Consider the following 23,353-nt stretch of genomic DNA (forward strand, 5'->3'; position numbering starts at 1 on the left):
ACAACAACTTTTTTGACACCAGCTGCTGGGAAATAAATAGAATATTTTATGACAGAAAAAAAAATATTCAAAATGCGTTAAAAGCTGTTCCTGAGAGATGGATTAAAAACTAAAATGTAGACGTTGGGCTGATAAATTTAAACTTGGTGATCACTGATGTAATTCTGCTCCTTAGTGGGGTCGAAGGATAGTTTTCCAGAGGAAAGGGAACTTCAAAGGAGTGCTGAGTTGTGCATAAGAAGTTGTCTGAATACCTGGTCTCTGTGAGCTGGTGACTGAGGGCAACTTGGGTGACAACTCTGCAAGATCTTTTACATCCTCTAGACCAGATGGGTTTTTTTTCCCCTCGTGTCTGTTGCGTGAGAAGCAAGCTTTCTTTTTTTTTTTCTAGTTTTTCCATATCTGACCTTGACTCTTTAGCAGGAGGAAATGCTAAAGAGCTAAGATGCAATGTTAACCTACAAGTTTTTTGCTGCCTTTTTTTTTCCTTTTTTGCTTTCCTTTTTTTTTTTTTTCCTTTTTGGACTGGCTTGATGAGTGCTGCAAGAGGCACGAGGAGGGAGCAGATCGACACCCAGATCCAGTGGCTCAGGATGGGGAGGAGGAGATGAAGAGCAGGAAGAAGGTTGCGCGGTATTTTAGCACAAGAGCAGTTGGAACAACTGCCATCAGTAATATAAATGTTGTGTGCTGCCTCTTCATGCTAAATTGTTTAACTTAAAAACTCTTAGTGACAGAGGGAATGTAAATCTGAGGCTGAGAGCCTGAGTCCCCAGCAGAAGTTTATTATTATCCCTGATAACAGCTGAATTCCAGCCTTTTTGCATGCTGTAAAATGGGGCAGTTTTGTCTATTATTGGCGCCGTGTGCACTGCTATAGTTAAGGGTTTGTCAGCAGTTCAACTGTAAGCCCCTGTTTTCACGGGTTTATAACTCAACTGTTAAAAATTCACTCCAGGCTGGAACTTGGCACACAAGATGAAGTCTCTGCAAGTTATGCTGAAACTTAGGCTGTCCTCAGGCAGCTTCCCAACAGTGTTAAAAGACACAAGTAGTGTGTACAGCTACTTTCAAAAGACAAGAGAGAGCAAGGACAAGGGCCCACCATTTTGTGCCTTTGATTAAAAATTACATTGGATTCTGGCACCCTGATGCTCCTCAGTGTTCTTACACTTCTTAAATTTGGAAAGACCACTATTTAAATTTCATGTAACTTATCTGTTCCTTGTTATTTTTACATGGAGAAAAATCCATCAAGCCCTTCGTATACATTTATTTAAATGGAATTTAAATGCACTGTTGTTTTGCTATGCTTTAAGGTTTAAACATTTAATATTTCCATTTAACTAGCTATCATTAGTTAGTATTTGTATAGAGTTTGGGTGATTATAACAAGCTCTAAGTATATGAAGTGTATTTTATTTAATGCTTCTAGTAATATTTTCCAAGAGATGGATTTCAAGGCTATCATACAGTTGTAACTGCTGGGTAGTTATAATTATAAAACCTTAGCTTTGACTCAGTCATCTGGTACAAGGCATGCTGTAATCATGTGAAGAGAGCATGGTTTGGTTTATTTGTCTGCTCTACTTTATCAAGGATCAACATTTTGAACAGGCATTCATTTTTCAAAGTGGTTGGATGCTTTTATGGTGGTGTCATCTTGAAATTAAAGCCATCAGGTTACTTTTGATTTTGTAGCTGGTCATAGTGATCAGGGAGAATCTTCGGTGCTGCAGACCAGCAAGAATCTTTTAAAGAAAGGAAGTGAATGGTGGTAACTCTTCATGAGGTTATACAGATTTGTAAGTAGATAGGTTCAGCTGTGAAATCTGAAGTTGACCTGGGAAAATGAACCTTTCTGTACATCAGAATCAAAAGTGTGGGTGAAAAGTTCTCTATTTGAGATGCACCAAGAGGTGAAGGATAAAAAAAAAATCAGTGGCTTAAAATTCTGTCTCTGACATATATGAAAAGATGGTGCTTGTCTTGTTGTCATTAATAAATATAAAATATTTATTTGAAAAAAAAGTGCATTCCTTGCACATATAATTCTATTTAGATTTTTTCAGCACTTGACCCTTTAGATATCTAATGCTTAGCTTATATCCATCAATTAAAGAGCAAGACTGGAAATTAAATTGGCTCAGTGAAAAAAATTCTCTTCTCTTACAGAGTCACAAATGAGAAATAATCCTGGATTTTCGTACAGTCAGTGTTCTGGATTTACTCTAGTATATATCTAAAATCAAAATTTGGCCAGCTATCTAAAATTTGGGATTTTCAGTTTATGTTGGGAAATAGGAATTGGTTGGCGTAGGCCTCCTTTTGCTGAGGTCATCTGGTCTTTCCACCAAAATCCACACCTGCAAACAAATTTCATTATCTTAATATCCACCATTCTTGATGGATGACTCTCCTACCTAACCTTGATTATCTCTGGAGAAAACAGTTAAATACAGGTCTCTGGGATTTGCTACCAAATATTTAAACATATTATTGCATTGGAAATAGTAAATCTTTGTAGTGAATTGTAACTAACAGTGAGTTTGAGGTGCATCTTCTGGAACTAACTTTTTGCTAAACTTTATTTGAATTCAGACACTATTGGCAGTACATGTGAAAGGGCTTAAGGTCAAGGGGGTGCATAAGTAATAGAGTTCTGTGTGATCAGTCTTGGAGGTCTGAGTCTAAAAAGCATCATTAACTCAGTGTTACCTTTCAGTGCCTTTCTAAAATCTTCCATTTTAGACGAGAGGCCTGCGTGCAGAATTTAAGAGGCTTATTTTCTTACACAGAAATAATGCTGCTAAGCTGCTAGAAATCTCAGCAGCTTAATATAAATGTTCAAATAAAAAAGTTAGTATTTTAACTGTATAACCTTCAAATATAATTAATAATGAAATCCCAAGTAGGAGCCTAGGGGAAAGCATTTGGCTTCTTTCTATTTGTGGAATAGGTGCAGGTCTCTAGTGTGCGGTTGAAAATAGGGGCTAAATATGAGCTGATGATTTGGAAATCACAAATGTGTGCTGCTGAATGCAGTCATGGTTGGGATGTAAAGTAGAGCACAGGAGAAAATGAAAACAGAGGGACCTGGGCCACCAACTTCACACTCAGATAAAATACCAAATTTGTGTACTAGGTGGGGATATTCAGATGCAAAGGGTTTTTTTTCATTATGTTACCCTGCTAGTGCAGGAGGTAGTATTTTGGGCTTTTTTCTTCATTCTTTTACCAGTGCTACCCAAATTATTATTATTAAGCTTTAATTATAGGAAACAAAAAGCACAGTAAGAGGGTGTGTCATGGCTACCTGTATGATGAGCCTGTTAAGATTTCTAGCACAGCAAGATGCTTTTCAGAAACACTGCCTCCCAGAAAGAGGTGTTGTCAAGAGGTAATCTGCAGGTGGTGGTCATGTTCTGACTTAGGAAAGGCAAAAAGAAGCTGTTCAGGTAATGAATGGCCTTCTCCTGTGTGGTTGGAATACATTGTGCTCTTTCTGTGATTATGCTTTTCAGAAGCTGTGCACCACTTCCACGCATGAAGAATGCGTGGAAGGGCCTCCAGTTTTTTCTGTGATGTAGTTCCTAAACTCTGCAGTAGTATTGGGTGTAAACAGGAACTGTGGGATTATGTGGCAGAATTTTGGCCTTAATAATGAAATAAGCAGAGAGGAAAACTGTCTGCAGATACTTCAGTCATAAAGAATGTCCACACAGTACTCTTCCAGAGTAGAAGCAGAAAAGGCAAAAGCCCTGAAAAGCACTGTTATTTCTTTTAATTGTCTATCTCTTTAAGCAGCTTGAAGGACAGCTTGAAGGCTGTAGGTTTGATTAAGGTATAAATGCGTTGTCAAGTTGGGGATTGCTACATTAAAATCCTTGGAGTCACATGATTGGGAAAGAAAAGAAAAGAAATATGCGAATGAAAACGAAAGTTCATTGTACACAGTAGTCAGCATTCACACATTGCTGTCATGGTGTGTGACCTGAGGTATTGCAGCTATTTCCTATGTAGGTATCAGTTGCCATTTTACTGACAGCTTCTGGAAAAGTGATGGTATTGGCTAATGGAGCAATCAAACTGCTTGTCAGAGGGAAAAAAAAAAAATATTTTTAGACTTGTCTTTTATAACAACACTCTGAAATGGTTGATGATGCCTAAAAGAGACAACATAGAAGTCAAACTGTTACTTTACATTCCTGTTTTTCAAACAGGAAAAAGCAAAAATCTCATGGAATGTGGAAAGGACAGTGCAGATTCACTCCCAGACTACTCTTCTAGACCCCTACCCCAAGCACAATGGCTGTCAGCGCTGCATTTCAGTCCTGGGGCCACGTTCTGTCTTGCAGACCATGTTGTGTTGTACCCTGTCCATTCTTGCTTCGTCATTCTTCCTCCACTGCTCAGCAGCAACTACTCTTTGCTGCAAGAGCTGTAGCCTAGATTTTTCTGACTGTCTGTGACCTTTGTAGGAGAATCTCTCTTCTATGCTGCCTTTTCCTTGGGAAAAATTATTTGCTGATTGAAGTACTTGTCCATATCCAGCCCATTGCTTACCAATTCATTAATGCTTTCAGATTAGGCTGAATCCTTCTCCTACCTCAAGCAATTGAAGGGTGTACTAATGAGTGGCTGTTTAGCAGCTTCAGATGGTTTATGTAGTCTTGAAATCTTTTATTTCACCTTTCACATGTGATGGTCACGTCTAAATGTGCCTTGTGCCATTAACACAGCTAAGTGATTTCTGAAGCCAGAAGCAGACTGGTTTGAAGTTGCAGAAAGAGAAATAATGTAGAAACTAACTTTTCCCCTTACTTTGGAATCAGAAAGATATTCTGGGCAGCTTAAGATATTCATAGATAAACCTATCCAAAACATTAGCAGATTCCTCTAGTAACATATTTGTTACGCATAATGATGCTTCTTGCTGATAGGTAGTCTTTGTTCTATCTCAAGAAGTTAATGAGAAGGCTATTTCTCACAGGGTTCATTTTTATCAGGACTCCTGAAGGTCATAGAGGAGAAGAATACGCTTCCAGTAATTTTCAAGAAACAACTAATTGTTTCAGTGAGCACTGGAATCTAGATTTTCTACAGATTAGTGTTATGATTGATTGACTTCTTGACTAAGAAGGTATGACCTCTCACTGAAGTGTTTTCCTGGGTTTTGAGATGTTTATAAATCCAATTCTGTGGTGCTAAGTTAAGGTATGAACTTGTACTGTTGGTTCTGTCTGGGGGGGAATTACTAGGGTCTCTCTCTACCCTTGCCTTTTTTCTTTTTTTTTTTTTTTTCAATGAAGCTTATAGGAATCAGCCTTTTTGTTCAGAGTGATGACCTTCTAGCAAATTTGGTTGAAATTGGTAAATTTAGAGTATTAGTGAGAGGATGTATTGAGACAGTACAATTCTAGCCTTAACGAGACCAAGAAAAAAACCCTGGTATTCAGAGATATCCTTAGTTATTCCAGGCTTAACCAATGATTTGCTCTATGACCTTTGGAAAACCACTTGTCTCTTTATGCAGTAAGAAAATATCGATTGATTGAATTGATCTCTGCGTGGGATGAGGGTAATTTTCAGATTCCTGATTGAGAATCTCAGGGTTCTTTATTGCCAAATACTGAGAAGGTGGCAGGTGATGGTAAACAGGCTGTCAATATTTTCTTAAGATATGCTGACATACGTCTTGATAATGATTCATATTTAACGATTTGAGCAGGTTCTGCTGATTTGAATAATGCAGGTGAAAACATTTTTCTGATTTGAGGACAGTTTGGGTATGGACTGTGCAACTTGAAGAGAGGAGACCTGAGAGCATTTACAAATTTGAGAGGTTTACCTGAACATTATTTTACCATTAACAAAATAATCTCCTGAAAATTAGGAGAGGCTTGTTTAACTCTTCATGTACTATCTGTGACTTATTGATAATTGAAACTTGCTTCTCTTACGAGAAACAGATTACACAGGTTTACTTGCTTGGGTGGGTTTTTTTGGTCATACACTGGCAAATTTGTGAAAAGTAAAGCATAAGGGCTTCTTTTGCATTCCTTTCACCTGTCTGTAATGTATGCTAGAGCCACTCCCTTCCTTCTTTTTGTATTTGGTGAGGTGATGCAACATGTGAGCCGTGCAATGAGAAGCTGTGTATCGGCATCAGATACAAATAACAAATTTGGAAGACTGGGAAATCAAGCCAGCTTAAAGCTTGAAAGCAAACCTTTACTGGGCTGGTATTGATTAACAATACATATAGCAAATAGTTCTTCATCACTGTTAATTCTTATCACTGCATATTCAAACAGTAAGTTCTTAACAATCCCATATTTTTCCAAGTATTGCTTAAGAACTTGCACAAGAAACTTAACAAACAGTATTTTGATCACCCAAAAGAATAAAAATCACTCTGTTGCTTACTGCGAATTTATTATTAATCATCCAGTGTTCTGCAACCAGAAGTTGTCCACAACATCTTTCAATAAAATAGTATTGTACCGTTCAAACTGCATAGGGAAGTTATAAGAGAAAAGAAAAATAAGGATTTTTTTTTTTTCTTAAAGAAGGAGAGGAAACTATGACAGCATTGTACTTGTAATCTGAACTATGTGAATTTTAAGTTGTCTTTTATAAGCCATATCTGATAAAATGAAAACATGAAATTTGCATAAAACATGAATGGGGGATTGGTACAAATCATGTCCCTCAGAGATGCACACAAGGTTATGAAAAGAAAAGAACACCAGCATTTATTTTATATATGTATGTCTCTCTCTCTCTGTGTATAAACAAAAACTTCCAAAGCAAAAGTGCAGAAGCTGCTTTTCACTCTCCTTCCTCCCCCATCACTACTTTGCTTAGTCCTGTCAGCCTCTTTTTTACAGAAAACAAAAAAAGGCACAAATTTCAATTTTTTGAGTTGCAAACTGTCTTTAAAGATCCCTCCTACTTTAATATTTCTAGCTTCTGGCTTTCAAACAATTGCCATTTTACCTAAAAGGGCAATGTGTTTACAGATTGTATGTGAAATCACTTTCAAGAGTAATGTGTTTCCTGAACATTTCTATTTTTAGCACAGTGGTAGCTCAAAGCTAAGAACCCTTCCTAGTTGGAACTGTGCTTGCGGGAACTTTAAGATAGGGTTCTTTATTTTTTCCTGATATGGACACATCTTGTTGTGGGTTACATCCTAGGAAATGAGAGACAATCATCTTATTCATAGATGTGAGGCTTCTCTCCCCTCTGCATTGGTTTGTGTAGTTTTCTATTCAAGAACTAACTGGGGTTGCTTCCAGTGCAAATCTTGAGTGCACTTTTAGCTAGTTTTGTTGGGAGGTTGTTGTTTTTTATGCAAGAGGACAGGGTGGTGGTGGTCAAATTGTTTTCAAATGAAATTTAGCAACTGCAAAAAAGGTGAGCCAGAGCAATGTGACTGAAGAGTTTGCTGCAGGCCAGAAGCAATACCAGTGATATGTGGACTGCTGTGCTGCTTTAAGAGAAATGGTGGTAATGGATGACTTCAGAAGTCCTACAAATAAAAAGTGGTCTGGAACATTTCATTAGCGTTTTTAAGAACAATTAGGGGATGCAGATTGAATATGCTAATATGTTTAAGTGGCCTTGGTACCACCTTATTTAACACAGTGGAATTTTCTGCAGTCTCTAGAGTTAAGAAATAATTCTGTACACATTTTCTGTGGAGGACTTTCTCCTTTTGGACTTAATGTGGCTTAGAATTAAGAAAAACCCCCAACTTTTCTCCTGTAATTCACCAGGGGAAGCATTTTTACATACATTAGAGATATATTTTTTTGTCCCTGTGAACTGGCTATTTTTTCTTAGTGCAGACTTCAACTCAATGAGGACAGAAAGGAGATCACAAACTACATAAAACCCTAGGCTGGTTTGAGTTACAGCTCAGGAGATGGAAAGTTTTTTTTCTTGGCCAAATATGAGGCTCAGTCACTTAGAAAATAGAAAGGCATTAATGTCGTAGGACGTTGTTAAAGAGTAAAAACTTAAGCTAAAAGAGAGAAATGCATGAGGGAGAGAGTTTTCTGTCAGATGGCTACAGCAGAAGATCTGGCAGCTGGACTTCATAGTTCTGCTCCAGCATCTCTGGATCTGCTGGGGTAATAATGTAGTTGTTGGCATCCCCGTGTCTCTTAATGGAAAAGAAAGTGTGTTTCTAAATAATTCTGAGATTCAAGGAGGAAAGGCTGAATATGTTTGGAAATTTCAGCCCAGTTACTGCACCAACTGATTATAGGGACAGTTGATTATATATAATTAAAAGTAAACCTTCATTCAATTGACATTAAATAATATGGTATTTTGTGTCATAGGCTCTATTAGTACACACAGATGCATAATGAGAATTTATAGGTACATATAAATCCTAGAATATTATTCTTTTTATTGTAAAGTATTACCCTAAAGTTCAGCTTCTTATTGAATTTCATTCTGTTGCTTGCATACATTAGAATAAACAGGCAGCAATCTTAAAAAAGGTAGCCACAGAGTGGAATAGCAGTTGGTGTTTTGTATCCTGGCAGGCTCAGTGTATTTTGCAAGTGCCTTTACTGTGGAAGATACAGGTTCAAATTTTGTTCCTTATGTATTACTTAGCGGAGAGAGGGTGGGGGGCGACCGAGCATGAGATGATGCTGTCCTGCATTATTTCAAAAAGAGTTCCTCAGTGCATGCAAAGAAACTAAGCAGTTCCTCCATGATAGACCCACTTCCTTTTTATAGTTATTTATTGAGAAAGTACTTGAAGAGTGCTGAGATCTTCCATGCAAATTAGAGGCAGGTTCATGTTTGGTAAATTTTGTAAATGTAAATGCATCTCAGTTATGACAACAATAGTCCCAAAGGATCTCTCCTTTTAATACTTTCAAGGTATATTGTAGAAAAAAAAAGTTTAGTTGTATAATATGTAAATGATCCTTTTTATTTATGAATATTATTATATTGTCTCAGCAATTGGGCCTGAAATATTTTTCTGGGCTTAGTTGCAACACAAAGGCATTAGATCAAGAATGTTCTAAGATTCAGATTGGCTGGTATTTGCTTATATCACCATGAATGAATGTTACCAGTTTTAAAATGCTTTTTTGTTGTTCAGGAAATTTTAAAACAGCTTTGATTTCAAACATGAAACTTGGCAAGTGACTAGTCCATAATGTGTTCTAATCACTTCTGGTATTTTGGAAAAGACTTGAAAAAGATTGAAGTTGTTATTTTATTAGAAATTTAGTTACCACTAGCATATCTGAACTTCTTCTTTATGTGCAATGTAATTAACATATGGTCTTGTAGTGTTTTGCCCAGTGTTAGTGTTAACATGGTGGGACTTAACGTTATATTTTTCTGTATACGATTTTTTGTTAGAATTTTTTTTACTGCTAAAAGATGATATATCAGTTTCAATTCTGTAGTTTGGTTGACCACCAGGAGAATACATTTATCTCTTTGTTTAAACACAGATTACGGAACAGGTTGAATACTCAACCTCATTTTTCTAATAATAACGTTTTATTGTATTTTAGGGGTGTTTTATTTTTTGTAGTGCAAATGGAGACAGAGTGAATTTTATCTTGGAACAATTCAATCATTGCAGAAGCCCTGCAAGCCTAAGCTCATACCTAGCGTGTACTCTTCATCTTAAGTACTTGAAGCAGAGGTAAATTGTGTATAGATTTAAGTGTGTACACTCCATAACTCAAGGTCCCTGGAATAACTGCAAATATAATTTGTATTGGACCAGGGCAGCAGGATGCTGAGGTCTCTGAATCCAGATTTTAAACTTATCTAGTCATTATGCCATTGCTTTATTATATAGACTTTGCAGGATGTGGCTGGCAACACAGAAAGCTTTTTCTTGTTTTTACTAATATTGAAAGTAAATGGAAGGTTTTTTTCTTTTTTTTTTTTCTAAATATTATTTCCTGTCTTGACACAGTGATCAGTTAGAATAATTGCTGATATATTCTTTTTTTTTTTTCTGCATTGTTTCTGGGGAAAAAAATTACAATAGAGCTTTGCCAAATCATAATGCAGGCACTGAACTTCCCTGGACTTTTATATAGTTCCATCTGAGTTTGAATTTCACTTCTTGTGAATTAAACAAGAATTACATATATGGACTTTATTGGGAAATATTTGAGAGTTTACATTGGTGTTACATTAAAAGTTTAAGCAGCAGATTTACAGTTAAGTCCAAAGGTCTCAAAGCCCTCTGGTATTAAATTTGCAAAGATTTCTGAGATGAATGAAATTGGAGGGAGTTGGTAGCATTGTCCCTGTAATATTGAATCTCAATAGCCTGTACAATAAGATATTGTTCAGTATCCTCGTTGGGCCTTGAGCTTAATATGGGAGTTACATAAACTGAAATAATGTGAAACTTCTGGCCGTGGTTAGTGCATGACATTGTGCAAGATGCTGTTGGTTTGGGGCTTCAGGTTAATGGCCTTCTGGCAAAAGAATAAGTAATGTGCCAAAGTAAAAAACTGCATTGATTTGTGCTTTTGCACATGGTGGGATAAAATCTGTCCATGTGTAATCTGTAAGAGTCCCGGTACCACCTGAGATGCACCTGCTTATATGAAGTCCAAACTTATCCTGTAGACTTTGCTTTTTTTTTTAAATTTTATTTATTATTGAAAGGTAGTACATCCCTTCTTACACATCAAAATCCCAACTTTCTCCTAACGTCCTTGGCAGACCTGTAGAGATAAGGCATCCGCTTTGGGTAGCGTAACAGTGATGGACTTACAGTCCATCTAAAGTGTATCAGGGCCACACTTACACTTGCTGCTCCAGAGACCTGAAGTGGGTATTGCTGCCTCTCATTCATTCCACTTCTCTGGCATCAATTAGAACTCCAAAGTCATGTCTCTGTGCTGATTGCACTTCCCCCATTGTCTCTTTCTCCTGTGAGGTGAGTGTCACACCTTCATTGTAGTCCCTTCTCTCTCCGCAGTGAAGAAGGGAAAATGGAAGCTTTGCAGTGTAAACAAGGTGGATTCTCCCAGTGAAGGCAGAGGGAAGGAGGTGCTTGTCAGGGAGACAGGGTTAGGCTGCTACATGAGGGTAGAAGTAGTATTGTAGATCCTGGGAGAAGATCAAAGGTCCCAAAAACATAGATGACAGATTTCATAGGCAATGGAGATGAGTTACCAGGCACAGTCTCCTGATGTCAGATAGCAAGGCAATGACCATTAGTGATAAGTCAAGAGTAAAAGTTGTGACAACTTTATGAAATTTCTTACAGTTGAAAACCTGTAGCCTTCACTCACTTATTCAGTGTTGCCATCTAAAGAAGGAGAACATTAAAAGTTATTTTGGCCTTATTCTTGGAGCAGCACAAGTAAGCTGAGGTTGTGATGCTGGGGGTGTGTTCTCCATGCAAGGAAAAGGAAAGAGAAAGATATAATGAACTTCACATCTTGCTGATATTGCTGAGTTTATCCTGTAACTATTCAACTATGTTTAATTGCTCAACACTTAGGAATATGTAGAATTGAAAACAAAGGTTTATCACTTTGATCTCTGCCATAATGTCCCATGAAGTGTATGTGCATTGCCACGTGGTTTTTCATTTCATCTGAGTACATTGCCTTTCATCCAAGACTTTCCTTGGGGCAGATCTGTGAAGGAAGTGGAGAGGTAGTACCCATCAAACTTGGAGTGTTACATGTACGCAGTGTGTCTGTGGAGATAACTCAATGTCACTTCCTGTACCAGAAATCAGTAACAAAAAGGCTTTAACTATGCAGGGCAGTGGAAATTCTGGAGCTACAACTAAAGGAGGACCTCATTTCCAAAGAAGAATCGAAGGATGTTACGTGTGATTACTTAAAACTTCAAAATCTTAATCATTAGAACTAATATCCTTACTCTAGGAAAGTAAGCCAGATGATTGTCCCTTACCACAATGACTGCAATTTGTTATTTTACTTTGCTTTGCAAGGGAGCCATTTCACAACTAGACCATAACAGTGCAGAATACCATGACGAAGTCAAACCAATACAGTGAAAACTTTATTTCTGAGTTCAAAACAAAATTCGCTATTGGTTTTCAATAATGATTTTGCATTTTAAGATGTATCAAATACCACATTGTTCTGGCTCCTGCACATCTGCATTATTTGTATCTTACAATATTGATACCTTTCATGTTTCATACATTAATTTTTTTTTGAATAATCAATTTTGGATGCTGTCAGTATTTACATTCACTTTCTCATCCTTAATGAATCTGTTTAATGATAATCCTAGCACCTATTGCTCGACATCAGAGTAGATTCTTCTTTCTATTCTTATCTAATACCATTGATTAATAACTCATTTCTTCCTATCTGTCAGACAGTTTTTATCCACCTTATTGTAATATGGTATCCAGACCATAATTCTCTAGTGCCTCTATGAGCTTCCTGTGTGGTACTGTGTGAAAGGCCTTGCTAAAATCCAAACAAATTATATCCACCACATTACCTTTATCTGCCCAGTTTGTCACCGCATTGAAATACCCATCACAATGAAGCACTTATTGATGTAAGTTTCTGTGTTAAACCAGAATAAATGTAAAGGTTCTGCTGTGATTACATGATAGAGCCTGCTTCTTAACAGGTATTATCATTTTATGTGCTAAAGATAATACGAGCCATGGGAGATGATACCATTTAGCAGGAGCAGGGAGGCTGTGAAGATCAAAGCATTACGAACCTTGAAAAGAACTAGGAGAAGCTTATATGCTACAATAGCTTGTAAAGGGCATAAGTGAAGTCTTCAAGCTTTATTCCAAGAGATGCTCAGAGAATATCAGCTTCAGAGCTGCTTCACAAAAAAACTGCATCTTTAGAGAAAGAATTGTTTGGGCAAGGCCTCATGAAAGCTGCATGCTGTCACTATTCCTGTTCCTTGGGAACATAAACAGGATCTAGGGACAGCTTGTGCAAGAAAACAGTTGGAATAAGGAATATCGTGGTTTTCAGCAGCCAACTTGATTACCATCATCGCCCCTGCGTAGGAGGAAAGCTTCAAGAGGTATTTAGAAGGATGCTGGGTCCCACCTGATTATAGAGCTATCCATTAAACTCCACTTTAGGAGTCCAGGTCAGATCTTAAGTACAGTTATAGAGACTAACTCTTCTTTGGGTTGAGAAGTTCAGCTTCTCATATGCTTTCACAGCTGGGCTTCTCAAGTGCTTGTTGCTTACTCTGTTAGCAGTAGGAACAAATGAGAGGGGTGGACTGTGCTATTAGGGGATCCAACACATCTAACAAGTTTGAGGGCCCTTGTGTTGAAATTGCATCCAATACCTGTTTTGAAGTGACCATTAGGGTGGATTATGCATGGCATCTTTTATTCAGTTGAGTATCTCTAACTTTCTGAAACCTAGATTTCAAGGAGTGTTAGTCTTTGCCCAAAGGTAGTTTTTTTTCATACTTGAACAAAAATAGTTCAAATACTGTCGGGGGATGTGTGTGAAATGTAGCCAAAAGTACACCTTTTTCCTGATTAAAATGTTTTTCTAGCTGAAACAGCCACGGTTTGGAAATTAAAATTTGTGATGGGTACAGTCTTCACTAGGAAAGTAAGCTCAAAAGATGAATGCCATAAGGAAGACAAATTCTCTGTGGGTGCTCATCTTTGCAGTGAACTAGTAACAGATGGAGATTCACCATTTTGACAAAGAAACCTTTAGTTTCCTGTTGTCCATTCCTGCAATGGAAGGAACCCTTGATCCCAGCACAATGCTGTAGGTTGTCCTCTGCTCCTGTTCTACTGAATCACAAAAAACCTCAGGTTTCTGCCATCAGCAGCCCTGTGACTCTGGTTTGAGCCACAGTGCTATAGTGTTACAAATAAGCCCAGATCAAGACTGCTATACCATATGAATAGCTGTGAGTTTGAAGGCAGAATTGGAAATTACCGAAATTCCTGCATATTTTTAGAAAATGTATGAAGGTCTCCAATTCAGGAAAGCTTTTCAGAAAGACTTTTTCAAGCACTGACATTACTTTATTCCCTCCCCCCCCCCTTTTATTGGTTCTCTCCCCTCAAGACAAGAGACTGATAACAAAATAAAACTGTTTATGGAGAACTAATACCAACTGCAGTGCATTCATCTTAAAAAATCAGTAATGTAATGTTGTATCTATGTTAATAAGATTTATTCTTTTGCATTACTGATGAACCTGGACAGAGGATTGTGCTGGTGTGTCTATGGTTCCAATTTCAAAGTTTGCTTATTTGTTGTTAGATGAGGAACCTGTAAAAGATTGACATTCCTTTTTCATTTCTGTGATGCAATTAGTCCATAGCCTTGCTTATGTTTTCAAACCTAAAATGTCAGAAAATAATCTGGGCCATATTCTAAGTAATCATTTAGATTCTGAAGCTGGAATGAGGTCTCATGTCAGGCCCATGAGCAGTTTTGAAAATTCTCTTCAAGGTCTTGGGTTGGTTTTTTGTTTGTGTACATCTGTTTGTCATCCAGTGCCCTCCGAATCCCCCCTTTTCCTGTTGTTGAAGATGACTTTCTGAATATTATCAATGGGTTTTTTTCTTGAGTCAGGACATCAGTATTTTACCTTCTCTGAGTAGTTATGTGTGGCAGTTGGTTCATCATTGATTTTCAGTTCCAGAAGTGAACTTGAGAAAGATCAATGACTGATGCTGTAACTTCTGTATGTAGAAGATTCTAAATATATCAATAAGTGTTGTACTGTATTCTCTCCTAGCCTTCCCTGTCCTCATAACTAATCAGCTATATGGGATTCTAATTAACCTGCTCCATCTGACTTAAGGTATTCAAAGAAAATCAAAACCTCGCAGATGTGGAACTTCCTTTTTGCTAAGAGTTTGCAGAAAGCCGACGGCTTCTGAAATGTTTCCTAACAACAAATTATACTCTTCTTTTTTGTTCTCTTTAATTTTCAGATGGAATGAATGTGGTTCTTATGAAAGTGGGGAACTAGACCATAAACATGAGTCAGGCAGAGTCAGGAGCCCTTGTAAGTCATGGAATATTGTTAATGAACTTCAGTCGTACAGTCAGTAGCTTTCCTCTCTCAGTTTTCAGTCTCTGCATAAGCTTTATGGCAATCAGAAATCATGAGAAAGCAAAGCGTGTTTACCTTCTCATATTTGCTTTTAAAGCCTTTCCTAAGAGCTAACACTTGCTCTGCTGTTAACGCTTTACTCATGTGCCTCATTCCTGACCTGCCATATTCTTCATTCTTGCAATTCCAGCTCTTGGACCTCTCTCAAGTAGAAGTTCATTGCCTGTTCTTGAGCCATGTCTCTTGCTTTCCATAAGGGACTTAGGGCACTCCTTTCAGTCAACAATCATGATCTCCTGCCCCACAGATGTTAAGCATCATCACCTGTGCACAGGAATGCAGGTCTCCTGCTTAAGAATCTACCTCTGTTTCTACGTCTCACTCATACAGGTGAAGTTACAGGTTTCTCAGATTGTAAAAGGAAGATACTGCTAAAGTGGCAATGATAGGTATTCTGAGTTTCATGAGGTTTTCTCTGGGTTTAACATTAATTTGTAGCTAAAACAGCTCTTTAAGATGCTCTGGCTGTGTTTGTTGTATGTCAGGTTCTCTGTTAACTATGGTTATTTAGTTGCAAGTTTTTCAAGATGGCATTGAGCATGCTCTCATAAAGAGCTGTTTCCAAGACTGTGTTTCTTTTAGTGGAAGGATCATGGTGTGTGCTGGCTCTTCCTGCCTCGAAGAGAGAGATGGCTTTGTCTGCAGGTACTGTGCCCTCATGTTTAACTTAGAGAGTAACGCTAAATGTTGCATTCCCTCCTTTCCCTTTCCAATCAGAAGAACGTGTGCAAAGCATGGAGGACTTCAGGTCAAAAATACAGGGAATATAGACTGAAGAGTTGTCAGGATGGTGCCCAGCATGGGAAGGAGGTGCTATGCCTTTGTGCTTTGATAGGAGAGGGCCATGTTTCCTCATTCTCTACAAGAATTTGGACAAAATTCGCAGCAGTGAAGTCCATGCACCGATTTATTCCTATTTAGGTCATTGGAATAGGGCTTCAGTGGTGCAGTCTGTATGCTGGCTCTCTACACAGGGATACATTTCACCCTCAGTGAATGCTCTTTGTTTTCTCAGTTGAGGTCAGTTTTTCATTGCATTCATTAAAAGAAATAGCTTTGGACTGTAAGTACTGCTGCCCCTCTCCTTCCCTGCCAGCATTACAGTTCTGAAGGTGTTAGAAAAGGGGTAAATTTGGAGGGGGAAGGAAGAGAAAGAATTGGAAGTTCAAAGGCTGAAGCTGTTATCACTTATGTGGCAGTTGTGCTCTTGCCTGCTTCTGATGGATTTTCCAATTTTCTTGCCTGGGTTTCTCCCTTGTTTCTCAGTCTGACTACATGCCAATCAGGAGAAAGAAGGAAAGTTGCTTGATATAATGTTGTCTAAAGGTTGAAGAACATGTTTCTCAAATGCTTCCTTCAGGAAAAATTTCATCCAAGCCTATAAAGGTTATCTTGTGGCATCATCCTACTGCCTCTGTCAGGGGCTCTTGTTCCATCATTTAAATGCTCAAGAATTGTTTCTGGTTCTTGCTGTGCTGTCCTCTTCTGTACTCTCTGCTTTGTCTCCTGATCTTCAATACCTCTGATCTTGATGGAGTGGGAAAGTTAAACCCACAAATAAGTTCGTGAGCTCATTCTTGTTTGTGGTATACATGTGTGTATGAACATGTTTGTGTGACAGTATATTGTCTGATGCAGTGCATTTCATTTTAAACAACTGTGGGGATGGATTGAGAAGGCTTGTATAATTCTGCAGTCTGAAGAACTGGATTTTTACTTAGGGGAGAATAAAGCAAAATTTCACTTAGGAATTGCTCCCAGCCTGTGGGACATTCAAAATCAGTATTAGATTCACGTCCAGGATTTATTTGCTGATCTCTGTCAGTGTGCTGATGGTGAATAGAATAGCTTGGACTTTGAATGAGATAAATTAGGCAAGTTCTGCTGTCACCTTTTAAAAATAAAATTTAATCAAGTTTTACTTTGTTTCTTTAAGGAGACACTGATACATTGTATGTGTCTGTGTATATTGCAGTATGGTTTGTTATTATGAGGCTGAATCCTGACAACTTATTGCAAAATTGTTTGAATTTATTATTAATATTTTTTGGTTTTCTCATTTCTCCTGGTTGTGGAGCTTTTATAATTAGATATAATTAAAACCACAGGTTTTAAACTCCAGTCTAACATTTAAACTCATATTTATGGTGCAACCCCTGGAGTTTTATTGTCATTCCAACTATTCCAACTGCATTTTGGAAAAAAAAAAAATATTTTTTTTTTGCATCTGTTCAAATGCTATGTCTACAGCTACCACTTCTTAATCATCTGTTTTGCACAGTAACGTGACATTTATTTTACATGATAAAAAACTGTGCAGTTTTATAGATGAGGTATTTTGTATCCCTTAACAAAAGGTTGCAAGGGACCTTTTGCCTTGTACACTTTAAAACAGCTTTCCTCTTTTTGAACTTGTCTTTCTCTGCTCCTCCATGCAACAGTCTAAAAGTGCTACATGCTGTAGAACGAATTTTTAAAAATGCTGTTGGCTGGCATTATGTAAAACCATATTTTCCCTTTTGGTGCGTATGTTCTGGTCCTAGCAATGTCCTTGTTTTGCTGAAATTAACATTTTTCTCCTCACAGTCGTTGGTATGTGATGGTGTTTTTCTGTCTTCTTTAATTGTGATGCTTTTTTTTTTTTAATTAGTATAAGGTTGATTGTTAAAATTAAGTGGCAGAAGGCTTCTTTCCAAGTTATTCCGAGATCTTTTGCTGAAGAAATATATTTTGCTACTCTCAATTGCCTTTTCCCCCTTCTTCTTTCATTGCAAACTACTCTGGGAAGAGCTTCTTTTAACAAAAAAAAAAAAGGCTACGCTTGACTGATAATGCATTGCTTTGGATGGTGAAACATTATGAAAGTTTAATTTTTAATTAAATCTGAAATACCAATTATAACTGAAAGAGATTTTAACCTGTTTCTTTTCAGACTGCCTGAAGTTACATTGTAGATGCTGAAATCACTGCACCTTAAAAACAAAAAGATTAAGCTGCACTGCGTTCCTGTAAGTAAAAGCTTTTCCGGTACCTTTTGTCCGTATTTTTCCTCTATATGCATCCAAAGTGTTAGCACAGTAGCTGGTTTTGGATAAAGGTCAGAATCCCCTTGAATAGGATTTAGAAGTTCAAAGGATGTTTTATTTAAAAATTAAAAAGGAACTTACATCTAGCAGATCTTTAATTTCAGACCACTGAATAGATCATTCTTTTCTGCTTTGTTTTGCGTATTATTAGGAATACTGTGCATCTCTGTTTATTGACTTACAGTTCCTGTTGCTTTGTCAGTGAGGATTTCTGCATGTTGGTGCAGAGATAACAGAAAGTAGCAGAAGATTCCTTATAGCACAAAATATAGTTTATTCTCTTCTTATGATGTCGTAACAAATTCTTCTCCTTTATACAAGAAAAAAAATAAACAACTTTCTGATGACATCACAGGGGACTTCAGCTGCTTTAGGGTGTAGATGAAGGCAGAAATGCCTAATTCATCTGTGCTGTGACACAACAAAACAGCCAAAATAACATCTACGTCTCTCAGCAAGAAAGGAGTCTCTTTCTAAGAGGAGAGTTATTCCATGAATGCAGGTCAGATTGTACATCACTCTGATCTACCCTTATTTAGAATCTGAATGTATTTGGGTTAATAATTAAGATTTGGAACTTCAGTGGCTCAACAACAGGCATGCAAAAGAGGACTGGAAAATCTACTGTATTCAGATACTCTTAATGTAATGAAATAATATATGAAAAAAAATCCAGGAGCTTGTAGATAGTAAGAAAAAGATTGATTTCAGTTGAACAGTACAAAGCTGGGGAATATTACAAAGCAAAGTCAGTTAGTTTGTTTTCTTGTTTGAGATCATAATGTGCAGTCTGTAATGAAATCCAGAGCCTTCTTCCAAAGTGGTGCTTTTGTACTTCAGGGCTAAAATATTTTAACTATTAGGTGGGATTTATCACTCCTTCCTCCCCTTTTTAATTTTTTTAATATATTTTAATGTTTTATTGTAAACTAGCTAAAGGGTACAGTCGCACTGTGGGCAGCTAATTCATGCCCCTTTCAGCATGTAGTGCCAAGCATGACTCAGACAGGCAGATTGTGCCATTCTGGCTCTATTCCATTGTGTTTTTACATTACTGGCAAGGGCCATGCCATTGTGTTGTTTAAATATTGTGTATTAACTGCAGGCTGTGGCCAGTGAATGGTATTTAACATTTTCTGCTCATCATTGCTGAATATGAGCAGCTTCCTTGGCCACCAGAGGTTAACCTTGCAATTACACTGGTGAGCAGAGTTGAAAACACTCGGGGATTTGCTAAGTCCAGCAGCCATTTAAAGGGAGGTGTTTGGGTAAAAATGGGAGACCTCTTCTGAATCTGTGAGTACAGAATTTCATACTTGTCTTCTTATTTAGTGTGAACAACCAGGACAATTTTTGTTGGAAAGTAATTCTCTTTCAAAAATGGAACAGCAGAGTGAGGAGTGAATTTAGACAAGTTCTTTGAATCCTTAGGATCCAAATGGTCACTAACTACTGTATGGACAGCCCTAAGGCAAAATAACAAGTAGCAATATATGGACCTGATAATTGGTGCTGCCTGGAATGTACTTTTCTTAGTTATATGAGATTCAAGCTTTGGAGGGGAAACAAATACACAAGTGTAAAACTCATGTATAGGAAATTTATTTTTTTTTTTTTTTATCAAGAGCATCAAGTACATCAACACAGATTTTGGGGAGCTTTTTCAAGGTCCAAGTGAATCAGTGGTCAAACTGGGAATGGAGTGTGGGATCACGACTCCCAAGTCTTTTCTGTCTAGTTCTTTCTGTTCCATGAAGTAAAGGTCCTATGTTTCTAATCCTTGAGTTTCTTGTATCATTTACTTTAAAAGAAAAAGCCCCACTTCTAAACTTTTAGCTGTTCCTAAGTTCTGTAGCCTTGGCATACAGCCTGTCTCTGCAATACAGAAGAATAAGGTGAAGAAACTTTCACATATGCACATGTATCCTATAAAATGAGGATGAGATTCTTACTGCACCTTGTGTCCATGCAACTCGTTACTTGCCACAATAAAAATGGTGGCACTTTTTTTATAGAGGAAGGTTTGCTTTAAGGATTTCCTTTGTTTTCTGTATGTTTGCTGTAATCAGATCTTTAATAAGGTGAACTTGCCAATATGGTTTTCCTGTACTAACCCAAAAACAACAAGAAGAAAAAGCAAACCATGTTCTGATAGTTTTGTATTTGATTTTTTTTTAATTGAAGGGTGGAAATCTTGCTTTAGGGTAGGGATGGCTCTAAAACAACTGATTAATATAAGGTGGACCAAATTTTTGGCTAATATAAAATATGCTTGACTTGGTGCCTGGCATTAGAAGAAAATACATATTCACAACATGAACATCTGTCAGACAGCTGCACGAGAACTCAGCTTTCTAAATGTGGTGTAGGTACACTCTTTATGGAAAAGGTCTGTGGGCTGATTTCTATGTTGTGTGCTCTCTACTAAACTTGTGTGGGTTGATAGGCAAGTAGATCCATTGAGGTCAGTGGGACTACTTAAATACTTTTTTAAGTATTTTGCTGTTTGCAACTGACCCCAAATAGGATTCAGTCAAGCATTTAGAGCTACCTCTGCCCACATTCAGCGTCTGCATGATTTTGGAATGAGACAGTGACAATGTATTGTGTGTGGAGAAGATTCTGTATGCATAACCTTGTAAACCTATACAAGAGATGTGGAAGATGTGCTTTCAAAGCAATGGTTTTAGTTACACTGCCAAGGGCCGAGGGCAATAAAGAGTATATGATGTGTTATTTTTGTTAAAAAAGAAGTTGGTTTGTCAAGGTTTCAGCCTTACACAGCTTTGTGATCTGATTACTGACCAAGAGATCCAGTGTTCTAATCTTAATGGATGCTGGATCAATGAGTGGCATTGGACAAGTCATTTAACTTCACTGTGCCCCGTTCAACTGATCACATTTTCAATCTAGTTCAAACTGATACAGCTCTGTGAACATTATTGAATTTGTGTTTGTGAAGCTCTTAGAGGATAAATAGTAACCATTGTTATTATTAATAAGTATATTGTGTTGACAAATCACAATGGATGGAGATATAGCCACTTGTGGGGGTGATCTTTCACAATTTGGTTATGCTTTTTTTTAATTCCATCACTCAAAGGTATCAAGGCCAACTCCGATTTACAGAAGTATTTCCCATGTTGCTCTCCCTACTGTTGAGTATTTTATTGTTTGTGTTCTCTCTTTGTACTGCTGCTTTGCTACTTCCCTCCATGCTGAATTAACCAAACTTTATTCCATTTTTTTGGTATTATACAGCAGAGGCATTTGTGTAGCCTACAAATTACATAAAGCAAATTCATTTTGCCTAGTGATTGTTTGCTGATGATGTATGAAACAGACAGAAGACAGTTTGAATTTTCATAAGTTCAATTGAGCTTGCAGGCATAAGGAAAGGAAGAGGCAGAACCCAAACCAATGTGACACAGTAAGCTGGCATCCCAGAGTGCAGGCTGCATGTGTAGCGTCAGGATGTCAGGGCTGAGAAGGGCTTCGTCCATCACAGTAGTGCTTTCAAATGAAGGAAGAGTTTTGAAGCAACAAACAAGTTACCCTACCGTGTTCTTTATAGTGCAAGAATCCTCATAGTTCCTGATGGATATGTGATCTGTCCTTCCCTCCTGTAACTTGCTCTTTTAACTAGAATTTCAGGTCTAAGATGGGCTTTGAGTCCTCCAAATTCCCAGTTCTTGTTCCTCTGACAAAACATAAGCCCCCCTGAGTTTAAGCCTTTTTCTTTTTTTTCCTTTTTTTTCTTTTGATGCAGAAGATACTGGCTTGTAGAAGCTGTGCTGCAAATGTGAAATGAGTATGGAATTGTGCTTGCTTTGAACAAAGATCAATGTCTTGGGGCTGACTGTCACTGAGGAATAGTGTTAGCATTAACAAAGAGAATTAATTTTGGCTTTTCCCCTTCCTATACCAAGACATTAATCCAGAAACTCATGGGGATAAATTCTGCCCTGATTTCTACCTGTGGAACCCCAGTGGAAATGTGGAGAGGTCAGAAATGTTTGTCAAGGCAGAAATTGTCCTGGAGTTGAAATTGTTGAGAAAGCAGAAACTGGTTGATTGTTATGTAGCCCAGGGGCAAGAGGATATATAGGAGCCTTACATGGTATTATATGCTTCTGAAAGTGTTGCTTTTGTTGTGCATTAAGGAGAATATGATTTAAAAAAAATTCTAGTGAGTGAAACTTATAATCAGGAGCACAGTGATTAATTGTTCTTCATGTCCACTGGGAGAAAGACCTAAAGAAATCAGTTCAATGAGCAGTGAAAATTACCAAGTCACATATCAGGAACCATGTTGTGACTGTATGAGCTGTAAAGTGCTGGAATGGACAACCTGTAGGTATTGTGGAAGCAGGGGAAGTTTCTTTTTTAAGGAATGGCTTGGAAAACTATCTCTCAGTGTGTGGTAGAACTTCCCATAAGACAGAAGACCAACCTTGATGGGTTCTGTTGCTCCCTGGCATTCTCTGATTCAGTGTACAGTTTGGGAATGTTGGTATGTGGCTAATACATTCCTGATTAATAAAGCTTAATGTTCCCAAAAGATCTCCAGGGTTCTAATTTTTCCATCCTCTCATAACTGAAACCGCGCTGTCTCTACAAAGATTCAATTGGGCTGCCAGGATTTTGCTTTGACCCTTCTTTTTTTTTTTTTTAAGAGTAGGGCAGGGGAGGGAGTCATATAGATACTGAAGAACAGATTCTCAGTTGCACAGAGTCTGCAGGGTTTCTTTCCAGTCAGTGCACAAATGCTGATTTGTTTCAGTTACTGGTTTTTAAAATTTGGATTAGTGGAGACACTCCAGGTATTGTCTGATACAAACTCCTCTGACACAGAACATGGAGACAGTTAAAAGTTGCAAATAGGATTGATGATCAGAGAAAATACGTAATGAGGCTGAAGTAAAGGCTGCTACGAAAAGGTAAAAGTCTCAGGAGATTGGGAGCTTTGTAATTGTCTCTGTTCTCTTAATTGTCTCTGTTTTCTGAATTTTCATGAATTTTCATCCTTGAAAGATGTATTCACTTAATGGAACTGCTAATCTCAAAACCCAGTTGGCCAGCCTGAAAATTTTGTTAGTTCTCAGGTTGGTTTTAGTCAGTCT

The 23,353-nt window shown here is 37.7% G+C and overlaps 1 protein-coding gene across 11 annotated transcripts in view; it reads left to right on the plus strand.

The window, feature by feature from the left end:
* The window catches only part of ZBTB20 (zinc finger and BTB domain containing 20), a 477,688-nt gene that overhangs the window by 145,402 nt on the left and 308,933 nt on the right, over window positions 1–23,353 (plus strand). For all 11 annotated transcript variants that reach the window (XM_032678457.1, XM_032678452.1, XM_032678453.1 and 8 more), the window contains one exon: window positions 18,077–18,152. The gene's annotated coding sequence lies outside the window, so the exon portion shown is untranslated. The remainder of the gene's footprint in view (window positions 1–18,076; window positions 18,153–23,353) is intronic.

This window comes from Chiroxiphia lanceolata, chromosome 2, assembly GCF_009829145.1.
Source record: "Chiroxiphia lanceolata isolate bChiLan1 chromosome 2, bChiLan1.pri, whole genome shotgun sequence".
NCBI classification, from domain to species: domain Eukaryota; kingdom Metazoa; phylum Chordata; class Aves; order Passeriformes; family Pipridae; genus Chiroxiphia; species Chiroxiphia lanceolata.